The sequence below is a fragment of the Budorcas taxicolor genome, chromosome 3, assembly GCF_023091745.1.
Source record: "Budorcas taxicolor isolate Tak-1 chromosome 3, Takin1.1, whole genome shotgun sequence".
NCBI classification, from domain to species: Eukaryota; Metazoa; Chordata; class Mammalia; order Artiodactyla; family Bovidae; genus Budorcas; species Budorcas taxicolor.
Genome location: NC_068912.1, coordinates 39,428,193 through 39,442,294, shown reverse-complemented (window position 1 = coordinate 39,442,294; position 14,102 = coordinate 39,428,193). Strand labels below are relative to the sequence as shown.

Below are 14,102 nucleotides of genomic sequence, written 5' to 3'. Positions count from 1 at the left end.
TTTTTTGATTGGGTCGTTTATTTTTCTGGAATTGAGCTGCATAAGTTGCTTGTATATTTTAGAGATTAGTTGTTTGTCAGTTGCTTCATTTGCTATTATTTTCTCCCATTCAGAAGGCTGTCTTTTCACCTTGCTGATATTTTCCTTTGTTGTGCAGAAGCTTTTAATTTTAATTAGATCCCATTTGTTTATTTTTGCTTTTATTTCCAGAATTCTGGGAGGTGGATCATAGAGGATCCTGCTGTGATTTATGTCTGAGAGTGTTTTGCCTATGTTCTCCTCTAGGAGTTTTATAGTTTCTGGTCTTACATTTAGATCTTTAATCCATTTTGAATTTATTTTTGTGTGTGGTGTTAGAAAGTGATCTAGTTTCATTCTTTTACAAGTGGTTGACCAGTTTTCCCAGCACCACTTGTTAAAGAGATTGTCTTTACTCCATTGTATATTCTTGCCTCCTTTGTCAAAGATAAGGTGTCCATATGTGTGTGGATTTATCTCTGGGCTTTCTATTTTGTTCCATTGATCTATATGTCTGTCTTTGTGCCAGTACCATACTGTTTTGATGACTGTGGCTTTGTAGTAGAGCCTGAAGTCAGGCAAGTTGATTCCTCCAGTTCCATTCTTCTTTCTCAAGATTGCTTTGGCAATTCGAGGTTTTTTGTATTTCCATACGAATCTTGAAATTATTTGTTCTAGTTCTGTGAAAAATATGGCTGGTAGCTTGATAGGGATTGCATTGAATTTGTAAATTGCTTTGGGTAGTATACTCATTTTCACTATATTGATTCTTCCGATCCATGAGCATGGTATATTTCTCCATCTATTAGTGTCCTCTTTGATTTCTTTCATCAGTGTTTTATAGTTTTCTATATATAGGTCTTTAGTTTCTTTGGGTAGATATATTCCTAAGTATTTTATTCTTTTCGTTGCAATGGTGAATGGAATTGTTTCCTTAATTGCTTTTTCTACTTTCTCATTATTGGTGTATAGGAATGCAAGGGATTTCTGTGTGTTGATTTTATATCCTGCAACTTTACTATATTCATTGATGAGCTCTAGTAATTTTCTGGTGGAGTCTTTCGGGTTTTCCATGTAGAGGATCATGTCATCTGCAAACAGTGAGAGTTTTACTTCTTCTTTTCCAATTTGGATTCCTTTTATTTCTTTTTCTGCTCTGATTGCTGTGGCCAAAACTTCCAGAACTATGTTGAATAGTAGCGGTGAAAGTGGACACCCTTGTCTTGTTCCTGACTTTAGGGGAAATGCTTTCAATTTTTCACCATTGAGGATAATGTTTGCTGTGGGTTTGTCATATATAGCTTTTATTATGTTGAGGTATGTTCCTTCTATTCCTGCTTTCTGGAGAGTTTTTATCATAAATGGATGTTGAATTTTGTCAAAGGCCTTCTCTGCATCTATTGAGATAATCATATGGTTTTTATTTTTCAATTTGTTAATGTGGTGAATTACATTGATTGATTTGCGGATATTGAAGAATCCTTGCATCCCTGGGATAAAGCCCACTTGGTCATGGTGTATGATCTTTTTAATGTGTTGTTGGATTCTGATTGCTAGAATTTTGTTGAGGATTTTTGCATCTATGTTCATCAGTGATATTGGCCTGTAGTTTTCTTTTTTTGTGACATCTTTGTCAGGTTTTGGTATTAGAGTGATGGTGGCCTCATAGAATGAGTTTGGAAGTTTACCTTCCTCTGCAATTTTCTGGAAGAGTTTCAGTAGGATAGGTGTTAGCTCTTCTCGAAATTTTTGGTAGAATTCAGCTGTGAAGCCGTCTGGACCTGGGCTTTTGTTTGCTGGAAGATTTCTGATTACAGTTTCAATTTCCGTGCTTGTGATGGGTCTGTTAAGATTTTCTATTTCTTCCTGGTTCAGTTTTGGAAAATTGTACTTTTCTAAGAATTTGTCCATTTCTTCCACGTTGTCCATTTTATTGGCATACAACTGCTGATAGTAGTCTCTTATGATCCTTTGTATTTCTGTGTTGTCTGTTGTGATCTCTCCATTTTCATTTCTAATTTTATTGATTTGATTTTTCTCTCTTTGCTTCTTGATGAGTCTGGCTAATGGTTTGTCAATTTTATTTATCCTTTCAAAGAACCAGCTTTTGGCTTTGTTGATTTTTGCTATGGTCTCTTTTGTTTCTTTTGCATTTATTTCTGCCCTAATTTTTAAGATTTCTTTCCTTCTACTAACTCTGGGGTTCTCCAATTCTTCCTTTTCTAGTTGCTTTAGTTGTAGAGTTAGGTTATTTATTTGACTTTTTTCTTGTTTCTTGAGGTATGCCTGTATTGCTATGAACTTTCCTCTTAGCACTGCTTTTATAGTGTCCCACAGGTTTTGGGTTGTTGTGTTTTCATTTTCATTAGTTTCTATGCATATTTTGATTTCTTTTTTGATTTCTTCTGTGATTTGTTGGTTATTCAGAAGTGTGTTGTTCAACCTCCATATGTTGGAATTTTTAGTAGTTTTTCTTCTGTAATTGAGATCTAATCTTAATGCATTATGGTCAGAAAAGATGCTTGGAATGATTTCGATTTTTTTGAATTTATCAAGTTTAGATTTATGGCCCAGGATGTGATCTATCCTGGAGAAGGTTCCATGAGCACTTGAGAAAAAGGTGAAATTCATTGTTTTGGGGTGAAATGTCCTATAGATATCAATTAGGTCTAATTGATCTAATGTATCATTTAAAGTTTGCGTTTCTTTGTTAATTTTCTGTTTAGTTGATCTGTCCATAGGTGTGAGTGGGGTATTAAAGTCTCCCACTATTATTGTGTTATTGTTAATTTCCCCTTTCATACTTGTTAGCATTTGTCTTACATATTGCGGTGCTCCTATGTTGGGTGCATATATATTTATAATTGTTATATCTTCTTCTTGGATTGATCCTTTGATCATTATGTAGTGGCCTTCTTTGTCTCTTTTCACAGCCTTTGTTTTAAAGTCTATTTTATCGGATATGAGTATTGCCACTCCTGCTTTCTTTTGGTCTCTATTTGCGTGGTATATCTTTTTCCAGCCCTTCACTTTCAGTCTGTATGTGTCCCTTGTTTTGAAGTGGGTCTCTTGTAAGCAGCATATAGAGGGGTCTTGTTTTTGTATCCATTCGGCCAGTCTTTGCCTTTTGGTTGGGGCGTTCAACCCATTTACGTTTAAGGTAATTATTGATAAGTATGATCCCGTTATCATTTACTTTATTGTTTTGGGTTCGGGTTTATACACCCTTTTCCTGTTTCCTGTCTAGAGAATATCCTTTAGAATTTGTTGGAGAGCTGGTTTGGTGGTGCTGAATTCTCTCAGCTTTTGCTTCTCTGTAAAGCTTTTGATTTCTCCTTCGTATTTGAATGTGATCCTTGCTGGGTACAGTAATCTGGGATGTAGGTTATTGTCTTTCATCACTTTAAGTATGTCTTGCCATTCCCTCCTGGCCTGAAGAGTTTCTATTGAAAGATCAGCTGTTATCCTTATGGGAATCCCCTTGTGTGTTATTTGTTGTTTTTCCCTTGCTGCTTTTAATATTTGTTCTTTGTGTTTGATCTTTGTTAATTTGATTAATATGTGTCTTGGGGTGTTTCGCCTTGGGTTTATCCTATTTGGAACTCTCTGTGTTTCTTGGACTTGGGTGATTATTTCCTTCCCCATTTTAGGGAAGTTTTCAACTATTATCTCCTCAAGGATTTTCTCATGATCTTTCTTTCTGTCTTCTTCTTCTGGGACTCCTATAATTCGAATGTTGGAGCGTTTCATATTGTCCTGGAGGTCTCTGAGATTGTCCTCGTTTCTTTTAATTCGTTTTTCTTGTTTCCTCTCTGATTCATTTATTTCTACCATTCTATCTTCTATTTCACTAATCCTATCTTCTGCCTCCGTTATTCTACTATTTGTTGCCTCCAGAGTGTTTCTGATCTCATTTATTGCATTATTCATTATATTTTGACTCTTTTTTATTTCTTCTAGGTCCTTGTTAAACCTTTCTTGCATCTTCTCAATCCTTGTCTCTAGACTATTTATCTGTGATTCTATTTTGATTTCAAGATTTTGGATCATTTTCACTATCAATATTCTGAATTCTTTCTCAGGTAGATTCCCTACTTCTTCCTCTTTTGTTTGGTTTGGTGGGCAACTCTCCTGTTCCTTTACCTGCTGAGTATTCCTCTGTCTCTTCATCTTGGTTATATTGCTGGGTTTGGGGTGGCCTTTTTATATTCTGGTAGTTTGTGGAGTTTTCTTTATTATGGAGCTTCCTCACTGTGGGTGGGGTTCTATCAGTGGCTTGTCAAGATTTCCTGGTTAGGGAGGCTTGTGTTGGAGTTCTGGTGGGTGGAGCTGGGTTTCTTCTCTCTGGAGTGCAGTGGAGTGACCAGTAATGGGTTATGAGACATCAAGGGTTTTGGAATAATTTTGAGCTGCCTGTATATTGAAGCTCAGGGGAGTGTTCCTGTGTTGCTGGAGAATTTGAGTGGTATGTCTTGTTTTGGAACTTGTTGGCCCTTGGGTGGAGCTTGGTTTCAGTGTAGGTATGAAGGCATTTGATGAGCTCCTATTGCTTAATGTTCCCTGAATTCAAGAGTTCTCTAATGTTTTCAGGCTTTGGATTTAAGCCTCCTGCTTCTGGTTTTCAGTTTTATTTTTACAGTAGCCTCTAGACTTCTCCATCTATACAGCACCGATGATAAAACATCTAGGTTAAAGATGAAAAGTTTCTCCACATTGAGGGACGCTCAGAGAGGTTCACTGAGTTACAAGGAGAAGAGAAGATGGAGGGGGTAGTTAGAGGTAACTGGAATTAGATGTGGTGAGATCAAAAGAGGAGAGAGCAAGCTAGCCAGTAGTCACTTCCTTATGTGTGCTCTATAGTCTGGACCGCTCAGAGGTATTTACGGAGTTATACGGGGAAGAGGAGAGGGAGGAAGTAGACAGAGGTGACCAGGAGGATAAGAGAGAGGAATGAGAAGGAGAGAGACAAATCCTGCCAGTAACCAGTTCCTTAGGTGTTCTCCACCGAAAAATGACACAATTATTGTTGGTTAATTTTGGTATTCTGTCTGGCCTCAGAATGTCAAAGAAAGAGATCCTTATTTCTCCATTATCTTCCAAAGCGAATGTTGAAAAAAAAAATGAGATTGGCTTTTATTCTAGATCACTCATTATACCTTCATTAAATACTGGATTAGCTCCTGCAAACCTGTCAGTGAAGACCAAGTCATTGTTTATATTTTACCTTTTGTATTTTATATTTTGAGTCCCTCTACCCATTTCTCACACCTTCCAACCCTGGCAACCGCCAATCTATTCTGTGTATTTATGAGCTTTCTTTTTTCATATTTCATATATGAAAGAGATTGTATGGTATTTGTCATTTTTATTTCTCTGACATTTCACTTAGCATAATGCCCTTGAGGAACATCTGCATTGTCCCAAATGGCAAAATTTTGTTCTTTTTTAATGATTAACTATATTACTTTGTATGTATATAACACACCTTTATCCATCCACTCATCCATGGACACTTAGGCTGTTTCCATATCTTGGCTATTGTAAATAATGCTGCAAAGAGTTAGAGTTTTCATTTTCTTTGGATAAATACCCAGAAGTAGAATTGTTAGATTATATGGTAGTTCTATTTTTTATCTTTTTATTTTTTTGAGGATTCTACATACTGTTTTCCCTAGTGGCTATACCAAGTTATATTCACACCAACAACACACACCCTTTTCTCCACATCCTTATCAATACTTGTTATTTCTTGTATAACAGGCATCTAAACACGTGTGAAGTTATCTCATTGTGGTTTTAATCTGCATTTCTCTGATGATTAATGATTTCATTAATGTCATTAATGAAAAGATGATTGAGTATCTTTTTATGTACCTGTTTGCCATCTATATGTCTTCTATGGAAAAATGCTTGCTTAGGTCCTCTACCTGTTTTTAATCAGACTCCTTTTCTGCTATTGAGTTGTACAAATTGTTTATATAGTTTGGATATCAACCCCCTGTTAGATATATGATTTGCAAATATTTTCACCCACTTAGTAGGTTGCTGTTTTATTTTGTTGATAGTTTCCTTTGCTATGCAGAAGCTTTTTAATTTGCTGTTGTCCCACTTGTTTAGTTTTGCTTTTAATGAATAGTATTAAGCAGCTTATTGCACTGCCTAATTTCTCAAAAGTTAACTAAAAAATTAAGAATTTTTTCTTATCCTCTTGAAGAACATAATAATTAAAATAATAGAATTATGTTGTGTCCTTATGAAATTTACACTGAATTACTAATACTTGGTATACTTTACTTGGTTGAGTAAATTGTTATAGCTATATTACTGATATTAATTAGAGGCAGTGTGGAAGTAGCATAATCTGATTTTTAAGAATAATCTCTGTAATTAGTATAATCATACTCTAAAAGAAGCATATAATCAAAAATTGAATTAGGTGAAGAGGAAGTTCTATCTAGATAAAAATTTGGCCTGTAATGTATGGAAGAACAGACCTACTTTTTTTTTTTTTTTTTCAAAATATCTTACATTGATTTTGAAAGCTTTATTTAAATTTCCTTCTATAATGAAGAGTAATGAATTAGACATATGTGATCCAGCAACCTTATATAAACCTAACATAAATCATATGCACTTGTGGATAAAAAAAATTAAGAGAGCATAGACAGCAATGTATGATTAGGTCAATATTCATATCACACAGAAAGATATCTATGCTGAAGGTATACAGAATAGAGAATCACCCACCCTACGTAAAGTCAAGCCTGCAAAATTGGTCTAAGAGCTTTTCCTGAACATCATCTTTCATAATTTTTCAGAGATTTATTTTTTCCCTCCCATGAATGGCGTTGGTGACTATAGATTTACAGCAACCCTGGTAAGTGTAGCATCAGTATTTCCTCAAGTACATTCCACTGAACAATATTTTCTAATGTTAAATGATGGAAGAAATGTTGTGATCACATAAGTTTGAGAAACAATGAATTTATACAATCAAATTTATTTACTAAAGTCTCTTCTATCCCCTGGAGAAGGAATTGGCAACCCACTCCAGTATTCTTGAGAATTCCATGGACAAAGGAACCTGGCAGGCTACAGTTCATGGGATCAAAAAGAGTTCGACACAACTGAGCAACTTTCACTTTTTCTTTAGACTTATACTTTTATCACTGCCCAGACTTAGAAATCTTTAATTCCATACATTCCCTCTTACGTGTTATCTTATCATATTCCTGTATTTTAATTTTGCATATATTTTAAACCTCTTAGAACATTGTGCTTCTTTTAATCAATGTTACTTCTTATTTACCCAAACATCTCCTCTCCTTTAGTCTCTCTTCCTGCATTGCCATGTTTTGGGGGGATCATTTAAGTTTTGTTTTAGGAATTCCGTTTGATATTTCTTTTCTTTAAGTTCACAGGCAAAACAGTCTTTCAATAGTCTTTACATAGGTATCATTTTGAAGGATATTTTCCAGAGACTTAAAATCTGGGTTGGTAGGTATTTTCTTTCAAGTCTTTGAAAAAAAATTATTCTGTTTTCTTTTGCTTACTGTCCTTCTGATTGAAAAGTTAGCACTCTTCCTAACAGTGTTATGTTTTTATTTTTCTCTCTTTTAGACGTTTTGTTTGTTGCTGGTTTTCGGCAGTTTTTAATGATGTAACTTGGTGAAGAGGTCCTTTTATATCTCCTTCTTGCTTTTGTAGGTCTTCCTTAATTTGTAGTTTAGTTTTTTTCTGCCAGTTGTGAAAATTCCCAGCTATTTTTCTCATATTGCTTTCTGCCCCTTCTCTCACTCATCCCATTCAAAGATTGCCTTATACATACATTACAACTTTTACCCAAGTCTCACACATTAGGTGTTTCTTGTAATTCTTTTCTGTGTTTTATACTGAAAATTTTTACTCATGGAAAGTCCAGTTTACTAATTTTGTATTTGCTAAATATAAGGTTAAATCTATATTTGAAGTCATTTATTGTAAATATTATAATTTTCAGTTCTAAAATATGAATTTTATATTTCAGAACAGATTTTATTCTCTGGTGATATTCTCCATCTAGTCATACATTATCACCAACCTATTAATTACAGTAATTTTGAAGTCTGTGTATGATAACTCCAATATTTTCTCTTGGATTTGACTATTTGCTCCTGTTTTTTGGTTTGTTTCTTTTGGTTTTGTTTGTTTCTTTTGTGGATCTTTTTTATTTTTGCATGTCTCTTACATTTTGGCTAAATTCCAGAGATTGTATTTGAAGTTGCAGAGATTCAGGATGATACTACCTTCCTTAAAAAAAAAAAAAAAAAAAAAAAAAGATATAATATCTTTTTTTAAGAATTCCTGGCAGGTAGTTATAGAAAAGTAGATAACTTTGATCCAACAAAGTTTGATATAATTTGTGACTGAATTTCAGTCATCCTGGAGAACTTGTTTCCAATTTTCCTTAACTCCTAGAATTCCTTCAGAACTTTCAAATAACTTGATTCTTCCAAAATACCCCCTAATTGCTGAGCCCTAAACAGATTTTTTCTTCTACTCCCTGGACCTATGCAATTGCTAGCAAATCTGAACTACTATTTTCAGCTTCTTCCATTAAAGTTGACAAATTCCTTAAGGGATAGAATGCAGTGCAGTTTGTCGTTTTTCTTTGGGATCTTTGTTCCTCCTCAGATGCTGACTTATATTTCTCTGATGCTTACAAAAGTAGTATGTGTGTTGTGTTTGTTCAGTTTTTAGTTTTTCTTATATTGAGTGTTGTTTCCTGGTATAGGCTGTGACTTCATAGATGGAAAGAATCAGTTTAAGGTATATTTATAAAGAGAATCCAAAGATTCATACTGGTTTGAATAAAGTGTGAGAAAAAAATGAAATTAAAGATGATCTCAAAATTTATAGCTTGAGCCACATAAAGAATGGACTTGTCATCAAATGAAATGTGGGAAACTATAAGTGCAGCACATTTTGAGATGAGAAATGATTGTAATAACTGAGGCTCAACAATAGGAAATGGACAAGGGATAGGAATATAGGAGCCAATAGCATACAAAGAAAATTTAAAACATATGGCTAGACGAGATCACCAAGAACATAAAATATCATAAATATAAATAGAGAAGGGAAAACACACATGGACTGAACCTCAGGGGATTTCAGTTTTCAAAGTTAGGGAGGGCCTCTCTGTGCTCGGCCAACAGCCCTTGACAGTGCCCACCCCGGTGCCTGGGAGCTGTGGGCGGGAGCACTTGCCGGCAACCCTCCACCAGGCCCAAGGGGACAAAAGTAACTCTAAACCCAGTACATGCCTATGGAGGCAAGTTTAAAGGATTTCATATGAAGCACAGGAGCAGATAATGCTAAAAAGCAAGCAGCAGGTGGTCCACATTTAGTGAGCGGGGAAGCATTCCCTCTCCCTTTGCAGCTGAGATGGCAGAAATTAATCAAATTCAGTATAAAATGGAATACACCAAAAGTCTTAGTGAGCAAACCAGGTTTGTGGAAAAATTAAAGGTAACGCCACCAAATGCTGACCTGAAACAATAATTCCAAGAAGGAATTTCAAATGCTAGCATGATGTTGCAGGTGCCAGGGAGCATCGGGAACTACTGTAGCAGGAACTAACAAAGAGATTGTGTTTTCAGGACTAGCACACCTTGACCTTACACAGTCTCTTCTTTTAAACCTCTGGCACTAAAAACACCACCTTGCATGTTGACGCTAACTGAAAGATCACTAGATTTTCTGGATTTAGAAAGATCTTTTCCAACTCCTCAAAATAAAAAAATCCATACAAAGCACAGGCTAAAAATAAAGTGCTGCTCTAAGAGTGAAAATGCTGTTGGCCAAAACAGCTTATCAGAACTTACTCCACATATAGCATTTCAAATATAGATAGAAGGATTGAAAAAACTTCAGATGACATAACTGTTGTAAATGCAGCTTCCTTAAGACAACAGATAAACTAAATAGACATCTAAAACTTCTGTAAGAGAACACAGAAGGTGCTAAAAGAGAATTGATTATGTATTCATTTACTGTGGCATTCTAGCTGCTTAATAGCTGGCTCTAATTTTGCCACTAGAGATAACCCCAACCCTTAGAAATACTGTTTCAACAGCTGGAAATATAAATAATTGATTTGCAAACAAACCTAAAAAAAAAAAAAAAAAGGTGCGGGTGGGGAGAATCAGCAAAGAGCCTGAGGATAGTCAACCAAAATGATAAGGGGAAGACAATGAAAATGTGGTGTCCAGGAAGCCACAGAATAAAATGTTTTAAGAAGAGAATGAAGAATTGTATTAAATGCTGCTGCTAGATCAGCAACCATAGAAACTTAAGTCATTAGATTTAGAAACATAAATACTATTGATGACTTTTAGAAAAAATAATTTCAAGAAGAAAGGAAATCCCTTCATTAAGGGTTGGTTTAAAAAAGAAATTGAGGAGACTATTTGGAAGCAATAAGTATAGACAACTGTGTAAGGAATTTTGGTGCAAATAGGAACAAAAAAATTATCTCAGTAAAGATATAGAAAAGAAAGTTGGGCTGGAAATAAAAATGTTAGGTGAGTTATATATCCATCAAAGGGGAAGAGATTGTCAAGACTGTTAATCAGTTGGGTTTTGTTTATTCTTGTTTTTATAAACTTTATTTATAGAGCAATTTTAAGTTCACAGCAAAACTGAATGAAAGTTAATGAGATTTTCCATATCTTCCCCAGGCTACACATATACACAGCCTCCCCCATTCTCAACATCCTCCACTCTCCACATACCCCACTATCAACGTCCCTCACTATCAACATCCCCCACAAGAGAGGTACATTTATTACAATCAGTGAACCAACACTGATACATCATTATCAGCCAAGTCCATTGTTTATATTAGGATTCACTCTTGGTGCTATACATTCTATAGGTTTGGACAAATGTATAATGACATGCCTCCACCATTATAGTATCATACAGAATACATCCACTGCCCTGAAAGTGTTCTGTGCTTTGTCTATTTATACCTGTGGCTCAGATGGTAAAGATGGTAATGACGATCCTATGTGCAGGGCAGCAATAGACACAGATGTAAAGAACATAAATTTGGACTCTGTTGGTGAAGGTGAGGGTGGGATGATTTGAGAGAATAGCACTGAAAGATGTATATTACCATATGTAAAATAGATGACCAGTGCAAGCTTGATGTATGAAGCCGGGCACTCAAAGACGGCTCTGGGACAACCCAGAAGGATAGGGTGGGGAGGGAAGGTAAGAGGCGGGTTTGGGATGGGGGAACACATATACACCCATGGCTGATTCATGCTGATGTATGGCAGAAATCATCACAATCTTGTAAAGTAATTATCCTCCAATTAAAATAAATAATTTTTTAAAAAAAAAGAATCTGCCAGAAATGCAGGAGACCAGGTTCAGTCCCTGGGTCAGAAAGATCCCTTGGGGAAGGGGGGATGGGGAATGGCAACCCGCTCCAGTATTCTTGCATAGAGAATTCCATGGACAAAGACTACAGTCCGTGGGATTGCAAAGACTTGGACATGATTGAATGACTAACACCCCATTAACCCTTGGCAACCACTGATGTTTTTACTGTCTCCATAGTTTTACCTTTTCCATAAGGTCATATTTATAGCTGGGATAATGCAAAATATAGCCTTTTCAGATTGTTTATTTTGTTTTAATGGGAAAAATAAAATATGTGTCAACTAATGGTAGAAGAGGGAAATGATCATGTATGGCAGGAGAGAGAAGGGCTGATATAATATTCTTATGAAACTACAATTGGACATTATTTTCTCACTTAATTCTCACAGAACACTTTAAATTGATATTATTACCTCAGTTTTATATATGGGAGGAGGGAGGCTCTGTAATGTAGTCAATTCTACCAATTTTTAGCAGTGTTTATTGTGGTGATTATGATTATTGGTGTGGACTCGAAGCTCCAGTGCTTCTTTACTATCTTATAAAGATTATAGAGAGAATTTTAACTCTTTTCCAAGTGGATTTATCCTGCCTCACCTTCTTTCACCAACACTTCCTTCTCTATTTTACAAAAATAGTTGCTATAGTTATAGCGTATTTAGCATTGAATGGTGGCGTAGTAATCATGTAATCTAGTGCTTCTGTGTAATACATCACACTCTGGAGACTCAGAAATATCAATATGTTGTCCAAGAACACAAACTATTTGGTTTAGAGCTGGGACTGAAACCCCAGCTTGAATTCCAATCTAGTTTGTTTTCCTCTATGCTATGTTTTCTTGTCTCATGTCTTAGAAACTGAACTTGACCTCCAAGAGCCCAGCTTGCCTCCAGAGTTCACTGTTTTAAGCTCTTTTCCTTCACTGGGCACATTGTCAATTGCAGACATTCGTGTCATGTTTCTTTGTGTTTTCCAGAATCACCTAAATATTCCCTCTATGGCCTTTTATTTTCTTGATCTCATCTTCTACAATGACCTCCTAGACACTATTTTAGTCATCTACTTCATGATCATAGTCTAGTCATTGATAGTTTAATTCAATGCTCATCCCATGATCTTATTCTCAAGTTTTCTAGTCTCCAACAACAGCTTCCTATCGTTCCATCTCACAATCCTCTCACAGTTCTTGATATCACTAGAACCTCCTTGTTAGTGTTCTTTATATTTTTCACTCTCTCTTAACTCCTTGTGCTTTTCTTTCCCTCCTTAGCCAAATTGACTTGATGGACATGAACTTGAGCAAGCTCTGGGAGTTGCTGTTGGACAGCAAAGCCTGGCATGCTGCAGTCCATGGGGTTACAAAAGTTCAGTTCATGCATGAACTGAACTGAACTTCGTCAACTTAGATTTCATGGTCTAGTCAGTTCCTCAGTCTTTGCCTCACAAACAATCTGTTTCCTTACACCATCTAAAAAATCTCATCCCAGATTAAACCCAGCTTTATTACCTTTCACCCAACACCCTAGAGACTAAGTCTGGCTACAGAAACAATACAATCATAGTGCTTGATCACATTTTAAAATTATTGGCAGTTAAATACAGATGACGGAGAAGGCAATGGCACTCCACTCCAGTATTCTTGCCTGGAAAATCCCATGGATGGAGGAGCCTGGTGGGCTGTAGTCCAAGGGGTCACTCAGAGTCGGACACGACTGAAGCGACTTGGCAGCAGCAGCAGCAGCAAATACAGGTGAAACCTTAAGTTTGTCTAGCAATGGTGTTACATTTTCCCATCCAAGTGGGCAAAGTCAAAGAAAAAATTTCACATTTCACTCTCTCATTCCTGAAAGAACCATTCTTTACTTTCCCCCTCAAACATCCAGTATGCCTTCCTTCCTCCTCACAATTATGATCTTGCTTTTTATTACATTGGGAAAAGTAGCAGAAATCAGCGTTTCCACACTCTCCTATAAGCAATCTCAATTTGCATTTCTACCCATACTGTCTGATCTTTTCCAGTCCTGTGGCCATTTCTGAGTTTTCCATATTTGGCACAAGACTTGAAAAGATCCATTTTCATTCCAATTCCAAAGGGCAATGCCAAAAAATATCCAAACTACTGCACAGTTGCACTCATTTCACATGCTAGAAAAGTAACGCTCAAAATTCTCCAAGTGAGGCTTCAATAGTATGTGAACCAAGAATTTCCAGATGTTCAAGTTGGGTTTAGAAAAGGCAGAAGAACCAGAAACCAATTGCCAACATCTGTTGGATTAAAGAAAAAGTAAGAGAATTCCAGAAAAGCATCTACGTCTGCTTCAGTGACTGCACTAAAGCCTTTGCCTGTGTGGATCACAACAATCTATGGAAAATTCTTAAAGAGATGGGAATACCACACCACCTTACCTGCCTCCTAAGAAACCTGTATGCAGGTCAAGAAGCAATAGTCAGAACTGGACATGGAAAAACAGAATGGTTCAAAATTGGGAAAAGAGTATGTCAAGGCTGCATATTGTCACCCTACTTATTTAATTTATATGCAGAATACATCATTAGAAATGCTGGGCTGGATGAAGCAGAAGCTGGAATCTGATTGCCAGGAAAAATATCAATAAGCTCAGATATGCAGATAACACCACCCTTATTGCAGA

General features: G+C 36.1%; 1 pseudogene; it reads left to right on the top strand.

Annotated features, from left to right (window-relative positions):
• The first annotated feature begins 9,429 nt into the window (after positions 1-9,429).
• Positions 9,430-10,087, top strand: LOC128045369 (mitochondrial fission factor-like; annotated as a pseudogene).
• The last annotated feature ends 4,015 nt before the right edge of the window (positions 10,088-14,102 follow it).